The 13,781-nt window shown below is 50.4% G+C and overlaps 2 protein-coding genes across 2 annotated transcripts in view; both read right to left on the reverse strand.

Moving 5' to 3' along the window:
• The window catches only part of LOC144735177 (carbonic anhydrase 2-like), a 527,023-nt gene that overhangs the window by 127,089 nt on the left and 386,153 nt on the right, over positions 1–13,781 (reverse strand). The window lies entirely within an intron of this gene.
• The window catches only part of LOC144735068 (uncharacterized), a 35,196-nt gene continuing 22,877 nt past the window's right edge, over positions 1,463–13,781 (reverse strand). The window contains exon 3 of the mRNA XM_078617464.1: positions 1,463–1,633. The gene's annotated coding sequence lies outside the window, so the exon portion shown is untranslated. The remainder of the gene's footprint in view (positions 1,634–13,781) is intronic.

Below are 13,781 nucleotides of genomic sequence, written 5' to 3' on the forward strand. Positions count from 1 at the left end.
AGTCTATGGTGCAGTGCTGAGTCTGTGGGCAGTGTTGAGTCTATGGGTAGTGTTGAATCTATGGAGAGTGTTGAGTCTATGGTGCAGTGTTGAGTCTGTGGGCAGTGTTGAGTCTATGGGTAGTGTTGAGTCTATGGGTAGTGTTGAGTCTATGGGCAGTGTTGAGTCTATGGGGCAGTGCTGAGTCTATATGGCAGTGTTGGAGTCTATGGGTAGTGTTGAGTCTATGGGCAGTGTTAGTCTATGGGCAGTGTTAGTCTATGGGCCGTGTTGAGTCTACGGGCAGTGTTAGTCTATGGGCAGTGTTAGTCTATGGGCCGTGTTGAGTCTATGGGCAGTGTTAGTCTATGTGTAGTGTTAGTCTATGGGCAGTGTTAGTCTATGGGCAGTGTTAGTCTATGGGCCGTGTTGAGTCTATGGGCAGTGTCCGTCTATGGGAAGTGTTGAGTCTATGGGCAGTGTTAGTCTATGGGCAGTGTGTATGTTGAACTTCTTTCGCACCGTACGTAGCCAACCGTGCATAATCGGAGGAGCGGGGGAAGGATGACAAAGTGGCCGTCACCGTCGACCAACTGAGCTGCCCGCGTCACGTCGGGAGACTTTACTTCATGAAACTACATCCCCGCAACACTCTGGGCACAACAAATATATATATATGATTGTAAATATATATTTGTTGTTGTTAATTATCAAGCTGACGTAACTCTACAAAATGCCACCGTACACTATCAGCAACTACGATGAAAAAAGTTTTGCTGGCTGGCTGGCTGGCGTGCGGCGGTGCAAGTGGAGCGTGTGTGGTGGTGGCGGTGGTGACGGTGGTGACGGTGGCGGCGGTGGTGGTGGCGATGTGCCACAAACGGGCAGCTGTGCCCGACCCGAAACGAGGACAATTGGGAGCCGCCTGTGAAACACAAACGCCAAATCTCAAGCTGATCAGCGTCTAATGAGTGCCTTCTGGATAAATGACCGTGCAATTATGGGCCGGTGTAAGACGAACGACACGACAAAGACGATTCGCGCTAACAGCTTGACACAGCAGCTGTTCCAAGGCGGCGGGCTCGCCGTGCCGTGAAGAGCCCCCCCCCCCCCCCCCGTTTGGCACGGCCGGCCGCGCGAGCGTTACTAGTGTAACTAGCGTAACTAGCGTTACTAGCGTAACTAGCGTTACCAGCGTTACTAGTGTGTTATGAGCTATTGGCGAGCACCTAAGAAGTCCGGCACGGCGCACGAGGTGGCCAGCACCGAGCCCTTTGTGTCTCCCTGGCGATGCTTGGACGCACCGCACTCATTTGTGGCAACATCGAACGAGGAGAGGAGGGGTCAAGGACCACTTACAGATAACCGTCGCTGGCGTCGGCCGCGAGCGGAACTCGGGTCGCCGGGTTCGTGGCGCAGCGCGCTAACCCGCTAGGCCACCGCTCCGTACGCACGCACACACACACACACATGCGGACACGGCTTCAAGAGTCCACAAATAATTTATTGGGTTCCTTAAGTAAGTTCTCATTCGGACGAGAGTCCGACCGCAGCAGCACGCGTCCCTGTCCGAGCTTTCGCGAGCGAGCGGCCCCGAGTGCGACCGGGGCTCAGTCGAGGTGGGGCGGTGGGAGACGTCGCTTGAACGCTGTTCCTGCAAACAGCGGAGAGAAGGGCACGGCTCTGGGTTACATCGTCACAGAGAAAAAGGATCAGGATCAAAAATGTTTGTTTACACCGGAGGAATCCGATGAGCTATGCAGCTCTTTTTCACAGATCTCCAGGAGGGGGCGGTTCAGAAAAGTACAACAACAAACGGTACAAAAAAACTCGATCGGAGTACGAAGTAAAGGAAAGCTGAACACATCACTGCTCCTGACGCTGTTACATCGCTTGACCACCTGGGAGGTCATGGGTTCTGATTCCGACCCGGACGCCTGCTGCTGTATATTTGGAGTGTGTGTGTGTTATCTCTCTCTCTCTCTTCCCCGTGGTCGCGTGGATTTTTCTCCGGGTCCTCCGGTTTCTCCCTCCACATTTATAACACTGGTCAACTAAATTTTGTTTTTTCTGGCCTGGACTTTTGCAGCTGTTTTAGACTAATTTCAGGGTGCTGATTCCAAATCTGATCTCAGATTTGCTCTATCACATCTCATTTTATGCTATCGGCATACCCCATTTTCATTGATTTAACCGAAATTAACTCTGTCACTTATGATTGCAAGTTGTTGCGAGTCAGTGACTGCTTTAGTCTTAAAATATGGTGCTGTATTTTTAGGATAGTGTGTTTATAATATAATTTTATGTAGATATCCACATTTATTTAATATTTTTCTTCTACAGTTTTGATTGAAAATGCAATATTTGATATCTCAAAAACCTGATGTGATAGACAAAAACTGAAGTCAGATTTGGAATCAGCACCCCAAAATTACATTAAAACCGTTGGAATACCTTATGCCAGAAAAAGTGTGTTGACCAGTGTAATCAACATCGCGCGTTCAGAGCATTTGGCTGCTATGAATTTCCACGCGATAAGCCACTTCGTTGAGCTATCATTTGTGACGGGCAGGTCAAATTTTGAAAAGAGCTACACAGCTCAATGGGCCTTAACCTGGTAAAATAAAAATATTGAAATTAGTTTAACCTGCGGCACGAGCCGATTTAATCGTTCCATCTCCCCGGCGGACGATTCCCAATTGGCGTTTTCTGTCGTTCCATCCCTCTCGGCTGCTACTTCATCACCACCGCCCATTATCCCTTCTCTGGCCATGACTCATGCCTCCTGCCCAAGCCACCCCTCCTCCCCCCCCCCACTCAACAGTTTGAATCGGTGATTTCACCTTTTATAATTGTGGGGCTGACGACTGTGTGGTGTGCATCTTGGTGTGGCCTGGGACTGTTTTGTTGTTGTTATATTTAGTATGATAAATTGGACGCTTGTAAGCAATTTATTTATATTTAGTGACTTTCTTGCCCTTTTCTCCACTTTGCACCCCTATCGGTTTGTGCTGTTGCATCGTTTGTTGCTGTAACTCGCCGACACGTCCCGACTGGAGACTTCAGCTTCGTAAGATCATCGGATTCCTCCTCCTGCAGTCTTAATAAAAGATTATTATTCTGAACCCGGCGTGTGCATAGCAACGACAGGTTTTAAAATGAACTGCAACTACACATGGTTACTGAAAGTTCATTTGCCCGAGCCAACTTTCTTGACGGGCTAATAAAATTAATTTTGCATTGATTTACAGTTTGTGCAGTTTTAGGTTTCTTCTGTAAGGCCTGTTTGTCTTTCATACAATTTCAGCTTGGCTCTTTTGCTCGTGTGTGTCTGTCTGTGTGTGTGTCTGTGGGGAGCGGTAGTGTAGCGGTAAGCACGCTGAGCTACGAACCCGGTGACCCGGGTTCGATTCGCGCTCACGGCCAACAGCGACGATTATCTTAACCGGTCCTGGGCCTGCTCACGGTCGACTCAGCCTCAAATGAGTACCTGGTGCGGTGCGCAAAAACGTCGCCACTGGGGAGAAAAAGGCGGCCGGGCGTGGTGCTGACCACCCACCCCCTTCGTCTGCCGTTCTGGCCTACACAGGTGCTACTTGCTAACGGCACTTGCCCCAACAGTCTGTTAAGGCTATACGGAGGATCTTTGTCTGTGGCCTCACCTCCGAAATAAGAACGTGAATGGCTCGTTCTTTTATGCCGTTGCCTTCCGCTAATTTTTTTTTTCCAACGGTTGATTTACAAACACCCGTTTTTTTATTTACATGAATAAACGCAACAGTTGGCGTTTTAAGGCCATCTTCACAAACCCACACACAGAGAGAACCTCTCATTGCAGATTCTGGCGCGGGTGGAGTTTGGTTGGAGTGGGGGGGGGGCACGCGTGGGGTGCAACGTACCCCCCACCCCGCCCAAACTAGACACCATTATTAATTTACTTTCAGTAGTTTACCATTAAGATTAAACATACATTCATTCATTCGACGCACCCGCGATTTATAATGCGAGGGACGGTGCGAACCCTTGCCGCCACCTCGCCCCCAAAATATCGAAGTCAAACGCCGCCGATAGGATTCTGGAGTGGGAGATGGCAGCATTCACGAAGCAGCCAAACTCTGTCTGGGTGAGAAATCACGACGGGTGCCATCAGCGCGGCGATCCACCCCCTCGAACATCGATCATCGGTCGCACGCAGTACAGATTAAAAAACACAAACTCAGACCACTCTCTGAGCTCCGTGGCCGAGAAGAAAACGCCACGTCCGGCCGCCTTTGTATCCCCAGTGGCGATGTTTACGTACCGCACCAAGTACTCATTTTAGGCCGAGTCGACCTAGGGGAGGCCCATTGCCGGTCCAGATAATCGTTACTGGGTGTCTGGCCGTGAGCGGGAATCGAACCTGGGTCGTTGGGTTCGGAGCGCAGCGCGCGAACCGCGACACCACCGCTCCCCACAGCGAAGAAAACCCACACACACATAGTGTACACACAATGCTTTGGCCAGCCCAGCTGCACTAACCCCTCACTGTACAGTGTAGACAAGCAGACAATCCAACAAATATTTTTTCAATAGCGGATCCTTCGACTACTTTGTCCTTAAAACCTTCACCGTGCTCCCCCTTCCCCTCCCTAACCTCGCCCTCCCATCCCCTACCATCACCCTCCCTTGCCATCCCATCCCTTCCTCAACACTCAAATCCCATCCCTTTTCCCCATGAGCCAATACTAATGTCCCATTCATAATTCTTGTAAAGCGCTTTGACAAAAAAACCCTATATAGAATTCTAGATAAGATAAGAAATCAAAGTATTTTGTACACAACCCACCAACCCAACGGCCTTCTGGGAATGCACAATTTCAACGGCATTGATTCGGCACAGGCAAACACTGGACCGTTTTCGACATTGCCGCGTCTCATCTCTCTGCAAAGGTCAACTGCTACTGCTACTCCTCATTTTTATTTTACCAGGTAAGGCCCACTGAGCTATGTAGCTCGTTTTCAGAAGCAATCTGTCCACAAATGATAGCTCAACGACGTGGCTTATCGCGTGGAAATCTACAGCAGCAAAAAACTCTAAACGCGTGGTGACGTTGATTTAAAATGTGGAGGGAAAACCGGAGGACCCGGAGAAAAATCCACGCAACCACGGGGAGAGAGAGAGACAAGCAAACTCCAAATATACAACAGGCGTCGGGGTCGGGATCGAACCCACGAACTCCTGCATACCCGGCGAAGTAGTTAACATCTCGCCACCGTGGCGCCCCAAACAATAAGAGCAAGGCCTAACCCCTCCACATTGAAGTAGGCGCTACTACTAATTTGCGGCGACCCGAGTTTCCATTCCAACGGAAGTGGCCGCCGATATCGGACCTGTTCCTGGCCGCCGCCCGGCAGCCCACCAACCCCCGCCCGCGCTCAACCAGCGTGGGTGAAGTATGGTCAAACGTGAGCGGAGCTCGGCGGCTTCCGCTTCATGGGGGGCCCAGTGGACGGAAGAGGAACGGCGAGGGGGGCGTGCGAGCGAGCGAGCGACAACCCATGTAAAGAACGGCAACGTCTCGGGGAGAGAGCGAGCGAGAGCGACGATGTGTGCGACGCTACTAAACGAAATAAAATAAAAAAGTACAAATTCCCCCCCCAAATAAAAAACCCGTTGAAAGCCCTATTTGCAATTGCGCACAAACCGCACGTCGGGAATAAATTAAAGGAGGGCCGCTGGCAGGGGGCGCGCGCTGGATGATGTCGCTTTAATAGATTCACAACGGGGCCAGTGTAACATTCACAGTGATTGACATTGGGGGGGCGGGGGGGGGGGTAACCGCACGGCCGTACACAGTGCAACAATGTGGGTGGTGGTGGTGGTGAGGGATTTGCCCGCTCCCTCCCCCACCGCCCGCCCCTCCAGTTTCACCGCAATTTTATGATTCCTCCCTGAATGCAATCAGCCTCGCGCTTCCATCACCACGGGCCAGGCTAGCCCTCCTGCGAGACTCCGACGACGTGAGGGGGGGGGGGAGGGGGGGGAGTTTGTCATTTGCATTTGAGCGGCGGTGAACGCGTTGGAACGAGCGACGAGCGAGAGGCGAGGGCCTGCAGCTCGCACACAGGACCAATATCTCAGGATAAAGACAAAGATCCCGCGAGCAGCCTTAACAGACTGTTGGGGCAAGTGCTGTTAGCGAGGAGCCCTCATTAAGGGCACAACGGCACAACGAGGGGGTGGGTGGCCAACACCACGCCCGACCGCCTTTGTCTCCACAGTGGCGATGTTTATACACACTGCACCAGGTACTCATTTGAGGCTGAGTTGACCTAGGGAAGGCCCAAGACCGGTTCAGATAATCGTCGCCGATATTGGCCGTGAGCGGGAATTGAACTCGGGTCGCCAGGTTCGTAGCGCAGCGTAGCGCTAACCGCTACACCACCGCACACACGAGTCGGGTCTTCCAGAATGACTCGTGTGACACGACACAGAGGACAACACACACATAGCCAACACATCACCGTGAACGTGCCCGCGGACGATCGATGCTAAAGACGCGTTTCTCCCGTACATTACGAAACAGATCTCCGCGTACAATTTTTTTTTTCTATTCCATCATCTCGAATCAAATTACCCGCGCAGTAATTACAACCCCCCATCAATCGTAAAACGAGCTCAGTCATTCCGCGGTCAACCAGCTGTGCCATGCAACGGGCCCCAGTTACACGCGGAACGTTGCGGTAACGTTAGCCCAAAGGGTCCAGCAGCATTCTCGACATTCGTCGAACGTTCACCCAACGTTGGTCCAACGTTGATCCAACGTTGGCCCAACGTTCGTCCAACGATCGCCCAACGTTCGCCCCAACGTTCGCCCAACGTCGGTTCAACGTCGGTCCAACGTTCGCCCAACGTTGGACCGACGCACGTTCACTCTCACTGGGACGTCCCTCCACCAACCCGGCATTCTCACGGCCACCGCCGCACCGAGGGTGCTATTTGGAACACACCGACATGAATGTTGAACGCCCTGCTGCAATTTACTCGCTTTCCATTCGAATCGCAGCAGACGTTTTTTGTTGCCGTTCACCCCACAACGTCGCCTCCCATTAGCGACGCGCCGTTTTCGCTGCGGGCCGCGCGAATTGCAACGCGGATTGCAACGCGAATTGCAACGGAGCTGCAAACAAATCACGACAACAGCGGAGACATTCCATTCTGCTTCCGTGGCCGCTGGTTATCACGGCCATCTGTTGACTGGATTAAATCTCACAGGTAGGCACTACACAAAAGCTGCTTCTGCAGCGCTGCAACCTGATGGGGCTCTGTGAGCCTGCACCACTGGGTAACAGCCAGCGTTTGTCACGGAACGATGCAATTCATTTAAAACGTGTACACGCGGATTTATACAACAGACACCTGCCGAGGATGGAATGCGGATCCGTACCTAAACACAAGCGTGCGAGGAGTTATTGGGCCACTTGCGTTCGATGTATTCGACTTAAATGTTAATTTTTTTTTTTGGAGCTTTCGTGACTGCAGGAATTATTCTTTGGTTCTTTCGGTTAAGTCACGTCTAAAGATAAAATAATAAATTATTAGAATGTATTCGACTTACCGACGTGTCGAGGACATTGTCGGTTTAGTTTCGCCGGGCTAAAAAAAATACTAAATACGAAACCGTTCAGCCGTGGCTACACCACGGGAAGGGGGAGTGAGTTGGGGTCAAGGACGCCAACGAATGGGAAGAAGAGAATGGAGCGGGACAGCGAAGGGGGAGTGAGGTGGGGTCAAGGATGGCAATGAATGGGAAGAGGAGAACGGAGCGGGATAGGGAAGGGGAGTGAGGTGGGATCAAGGACGCCAACGAATGGGAAGAATAGAACGGAGCGGGTCAGGGAAGGGGAGTGAGGTGGGGTCAAGGACGCCAACGAATGGGAAGAATAGAACGGAGCGGGATAGGGAAGGGGAGTGAGGTGGGGTCAATGACGCCAACGAATGGGAAGAATAGAACGGAGCGGGTCAGGGAAGGGGAGGGAGGACGGGACAGAAGTTTCCCCAAGATGGACAGAGAGGAGGGGCCCCGGCTCAAGATGGGCAGCAGGAAGAGAGAAGGGGAGGAGGGGGGAGGGGGCACCAGGCAGGATGGGGAAGAGGGGGAGAAGGAACGACCGGGTCAAGTTGTCGGGGGTGAGAGGGCGATGATGATGATGATCATGATGATGATCATGATGATCATGATGATGATCATGATGATGATCAGAGGGTAAAAGAGGAAAAGAGAAGGAATGAGCAGTGAGCTGCACGACGAAGCAGCGTCTGTTTTCGCAGGGGGCGGGGGGTGGAGGTATTCAGAGTGGGAGTGGCCAGGCACACAGGTCACATGGTTTACAGTAATCTTGAGGCGATTTATTTTATTTATTATACTGCTTTTCTATTTAATCTGGTATTCACTCTTGTAGGTTTACCTTGAAAGAAACGTATTTATATATAAAAAAAAATTACTTAACACTTTCGTGACTGCAGGAATTCATATTCTTGGTTCTTTCGGTAAAGTCACGTAGATAGAAAATAAAAATGAAATATAAATTAAAATTAATTAAATTTAAATTATATTTTCTCTTTACGTGACTACCGAAAGAACCAAGTATAGATATTTATAGGTGATTTGTTAACCATTCCTATAATTTTCATTCCTATCGTGGTTTTTTTCGCATCGTTTGTTGTTGAAACGTTCTACTGGACATCCGTGAAAAATAACTTTATAAAGCTCATCGGATTCCTCCAGTCTAAATAGTTGTTTCGATTCTGCTCACCTGCAGTCTCCAAGGGGCTCTCACCCTGGCGATGCATCAAGATTTCACCGACCACGTAAATGCTCGTGGCTTCAGCGTTTTTTTGGCCGCGATGACATCTTGATCTTGACTTATTTCCCCGATCAATGAAATCACATTACGCGGAGATCTGTTTTATAGTTCCCTAGCAGAGGAGAGGGAGGTGCACTGCTCACCATTAGGGTTGTGAATGGACAGATTCTTAGTCTTATAACACGATGGTCGATAGCTCAAATAGAATACAACCAAGAGAGAGAAATCGAATATATATAATGTGTAGACGTTTTAAAGGCGATTTAGCGTTGGCACGCGAGTCATCATCGCCAGACGTGATCGATCCACCGTCGCTCACAACCCTGCGATTAAATAATCTTCCGAGCGGCTGCACACGAGCCGATTTCGTCGCTCCATCTCATCGACAGTTGCGTCCCTTTGGACGTAAATGTCGCCAGTCACACTCAGCTCCATTCAATACCGAGGGCCTGGAGCCAGGGCCAAGATTGGGTCGGGCTCCAACCTACGCCTTTCCTGCTGACGGTAAGAAGCCGGCGTTCCGGGCAGTGGCACTTCTCCATACGCACATAAATACATACGCGCTCAATTACGCATTTTCTTTCAAGGCCGCGCAGTGCTGTTGACCGTCTAAAAAATATATATTTTGAATCGCTTGGGCACGGATGGGGGGGGGGTGGTGGTGCCACTGGGGAGACAAAGACGGCCTGGCACGTGGTGTTGGCCACCCACCCACCCCCGTCGTGTGTGCCGTGCCGGCCTTCGTAGGTCACTACAGAAGAACTCCTCTTAACGACCACCCCCCGTTAACGACTAATCGCTTAACGACGGGCCTCCAGCACTTGCCCCGAAAAGTCTGTTAAGGCTGTACGGGGGGTCTTTGTCTTTGTTGGTGGCGGGCGGGAGTTAATAGCCGCATGGCTCGTTGGCTCTACAAGTCGCTTTCGTTCCCCCTCCCGCTTGTGGAATGCCACCGATGGTCCCACAGGGGTCACTACTTGGCCGCAGGCAGCCGCGCTTCAAAAGCTGCCGCTGGGAATGGGGAAAGGCGGCAGGGCGCGTCGCTCGAGGTTAATTTACCGTCGCCGTAAACACATTTTTTGTTTGTTGCAACAAGAATAAAAAAAACTAAAAACTCGCATTGCGGGCACGGTCATTTACAATAACAACAAAGAGTCCAACAAATCTCTGGAGGCGCGCTGTTGAAGTTAAGCGCACCGACGTCCTCTGCGAGTTAATAACGTCGCCAGAGGCAATGCCTGGGTGTTTGGGGGGGGGGGGGAGGTGCTTTGCTCGGCACGGCGAGATTTTTCTAAAAACTTTTAAAGGCCTCCGTTGATTATTCAGTAGCGCACCTGCCGATGAGCGCTGCGAGTCGGCCGTCGCCAACATTCGAGACATTCCCAACTATTCAAACTATTTTAATCAAGTGAACCATTTATTTATTTTACCAGGTAAGGCCCCACCGAGTGATGTAGAGGTATTTTTCAGGAGCTATCACGATCGCTCAGAAAAGTGGCTTATCGCGCGGAAATCTTTAGTCGGCAAACACTTTTAAGGCGCGTTGATTCTAAATGCGAAGGGGAGAAACCGGAGGGCCCGGAGAAAAATCCACGCGACCACGGGGAGAAGGGTCGGGATCGAACCCACGACCTCCTGTATACTGGGCGAGATAGTTTATTATTTGCTATTCAGGGATAATAGTGGCACGGATGACAGATGGAGACACTTTAAAACGTGGGAAAATGCACGTCCTGTTTAATTAGGCGTGAGCCGTCACCCCCTCCCCCGCCTGAGAATTAATGATCTCCTTGAAGAAGGGACATGGGGAAAACCGGAGTTGTTACGCCGAGATTGCGGCCGTGGTTTAATTTGATGTATCGGCGTATGACGTTAGAAGACAATGGCCTTCTCGTGTGAGTGACATCGAAGGAGGAATGGATCGGCATAACGTTCCAGCGGTCGGCGGGTTACTCGCTTCTGTACCGTCAACTCGGGGAGAAATGTTTCAAACAAACTGAATTTAAAAGGTCTGCTCCCACGTCTCTGTTGTTGTTGCGTTCTCCAAAGCAATTTCTCTCTCGAATTGCTTTTGGCGTTTTGTTTATAATGGGGGTTTATTTTTTGTTTGGGTCAGATCGCGTAAATATAAATGGTGTCTCGTTTGTGCACCACCATCACCTCCCCCCCCTCCCCACTGCCAACTGCGGCTGCTGCAGCCCTCACCGAATAATTGATACAAATTCAAGTGGTGAACTTCTGGGTACGACGTTCACCGTTGAAACGTGATAGACCGCACCTCCGATTAGCGCGCCTGGCTATGTGCGGTGCGAAAGAAATTCAACGTGCATACGTACGTCACACCCGGCGAGCTGCCGTCTTCAGAGACACGCATGTATACACACGAGAAAACGCGAGGATCGTGAATGTAAACGTGACTTTTAATCTCTCATGCTGGCTCCAACGTACAGGTAGAAGAACGTTTCAAATATATACTGGCATTGACCGCTCGCGCCGAGAGAAACAAAAGCGACGCAGGATGTCACCCACACAGCTCATTTGCCCCCTGCCCCCCTCCCGCCCGGGGCCCGACTTCCACAAAACAACATCCCGTACGTTACACGTCAAATATTCATTCTCGCCGTCTCTCAACTCGCACTTCTGCAGCCGCGACGTCCAAAACGACGGGAACGAGCGCCAAACTGGGGGGGCGGGGGGGGGGGGGAACTAGCGGCTTTGCTCCGGCAGCGCAGGTCACCGCGGCGGCGAGCGGCGGCTGCTGCTTTTGCCGTTCACCCTGTCAGAGCGTCTCTCCCCCGCTCGCCGCGCGGCCCGCCGTGTGGCGGCGTTTCCGGCTCCGTCCGGTGGCTCCGATCCAATCGCGGAAACCTCCTCGTCGCCCGAGCGCGGCTCTCGCTTCCTCTCTCCTCCGCGGCACGACCCCCGACACCCCCCCCACGCCCCCACGCCGAGTCACCGCTTGCAACGACATCTCTGACAGTTGATAATTGGTTCTTTACCCTTCTATCTGGCAACAAAACTGACACCTTTTTACAAGGAGTCATGTTTGCATAGACCGCAATACCTGCAGTCATAATACAAACAAAAGAACATAACTCTGATAATGTGCACTGTCCTTGAAGTTGATTGGTCCACACCCGAGACAGCTTTCCTTAGAGCCTAGTCTCATATGGGTTGGACCAGATGACGCCAAAAGGCGCACAACTCAAGGACAATGCACCATCAGAGTATGAGAGCTCGGGGCAAGCATCTACACTATGGGAACCTCATTTGCCAGTAAAAATATGATAATTGGTTCTTTACCCTTCTATCTGGCAACAAAACTGACACCTTTTTACAAGGAGTCATGTTTGCATAGACCGCAATACCTGCAGTCATAATACAAACAAAAGAACATAACTCTGATAATGTGCACTGTCCTTGAAGTTGATTGGTCCACACCCGAGACAGCTTTCCTTAGAGCCTAGTCTCATATGGGTTGGACCAGATGACGCCAAAAGGCGCACAACTCAAGGACAATGCACCATCAGAGTATGAGAGCTCGGGGCAAGCATCTACACTATGGGAACCTCATTTGCCAGTAAAAATATGATAATTGGTTCTTTACCCTTCTATCTGGCAACAAAACTGACACCTTTTTACAAGGAGTCATGTTTGCATAGACCGCAATACCTGCAGTCATAATACAAACAAAAGAACATAACTCTGATAATGTGCACTGTCCTTGAAGTTGATTGGTCCACACCCGAGACAGCTTTCCTTAGAGCCTAGTCTCATATGGGTTGGACCAGATGACGCCAAAAGGCGCACAACTCAAGGACAATGCACCATCAGAGTATGAGAGCTCGGGGCAAGCATCTACACTATGGGAACCTCATTTGCCAGTAAAAATATGATAATTGGTTCTTTACCCTTCTATCTGGCAACAAAACTGACACCTTTTTACAAGGAGTCATGTTTGCATAGACCGCAATACCTGCAGTCATAATACAAACAAAAGAACATAACTCTGATAATGTGCACTGTCCTTGAAGTTGATTGGTCCACACCCGAGACAGCTTTCCTTAGAGCCTAGTCTCATATGGGTTGGACCAGATGACGCCAAAAGGCGCACAACTCAAGGACAATGCACCATCAGAGTATGAGAGCTCGGGGCAAGCATCTACACTATGGGAACCTCATTTGCCAGTAAAAATATGATAATTGGTTCTTTACCCTTCTATCTGGCAACAAAACTGACACCTTTTTACAAGGAGTCATGTTTGCATAGACCGCAATACCTGCAGTCATAATACAAACAAAAGAACATAACTCTGATAATGTGCACTGTCCTTGAAGTTGATTGGTCCACACCCGAGACAGCTTTCCTTAGAGCCTAGTCTCATATGGGTTGGACCAGATGACGCCAAAAGGCGCACAACTCAAGGACAATGCACCATCAGAGTATGAGAGCTCGGGGCAAGCATCTACACTCATTGTCCTTGAGTTGTGCGCCTTTTGGCGTCATCTGGTCCAACCCATATGAGACTAGGCTCTAAGGAAAGCTGTCTCGGGTGTGGACCAATCAACTTCAAGGACAGTGCACATTATCAGAGTTATGTTCTTTTGTTTGTATTATGACTGCAGGTATTGCGGTCTATGCAAACATGACTCCTTGTAAAAAGGTGTCAGTTTTGTTGCCAGATAGAAGGGTAAAGAACCAATTATCATATTTTTACTGGCAAATGAGGTTCCCATAGTGTAGATGCTTGCCCCGAGCTCTCATACTCTGATGGTGCATTGTCCTTGAGTTGTGCGCCTTTTGGCGTCATCTGGTCCAACCCATATGAGACTAGGCTCTAAGGAAAGCTGTCTCGGGTGTGGACCAATCAACTTCAAGGACAGTGCACATTATCAGAGTTATGTTCTTTTGTTTGTATTATGACTGCAGGTATTGCGGTCTATGCAAACATGAC

Source organism: Lampetra planeri, chromosome 54, assembly GCF_965212315.1.
Source record: "Lampetra planeri chromosome 54, kcLamPlan1.2.h2, whole genome shotgun sequence".
Taxonomy (NCBI): domain Eukaryota; kingdom Metazoa; phylum Chordata; class Hyperoartia; order Petromyzontiformes; family Petromyzontidae; genus Lampetra; species Lampetra planeri.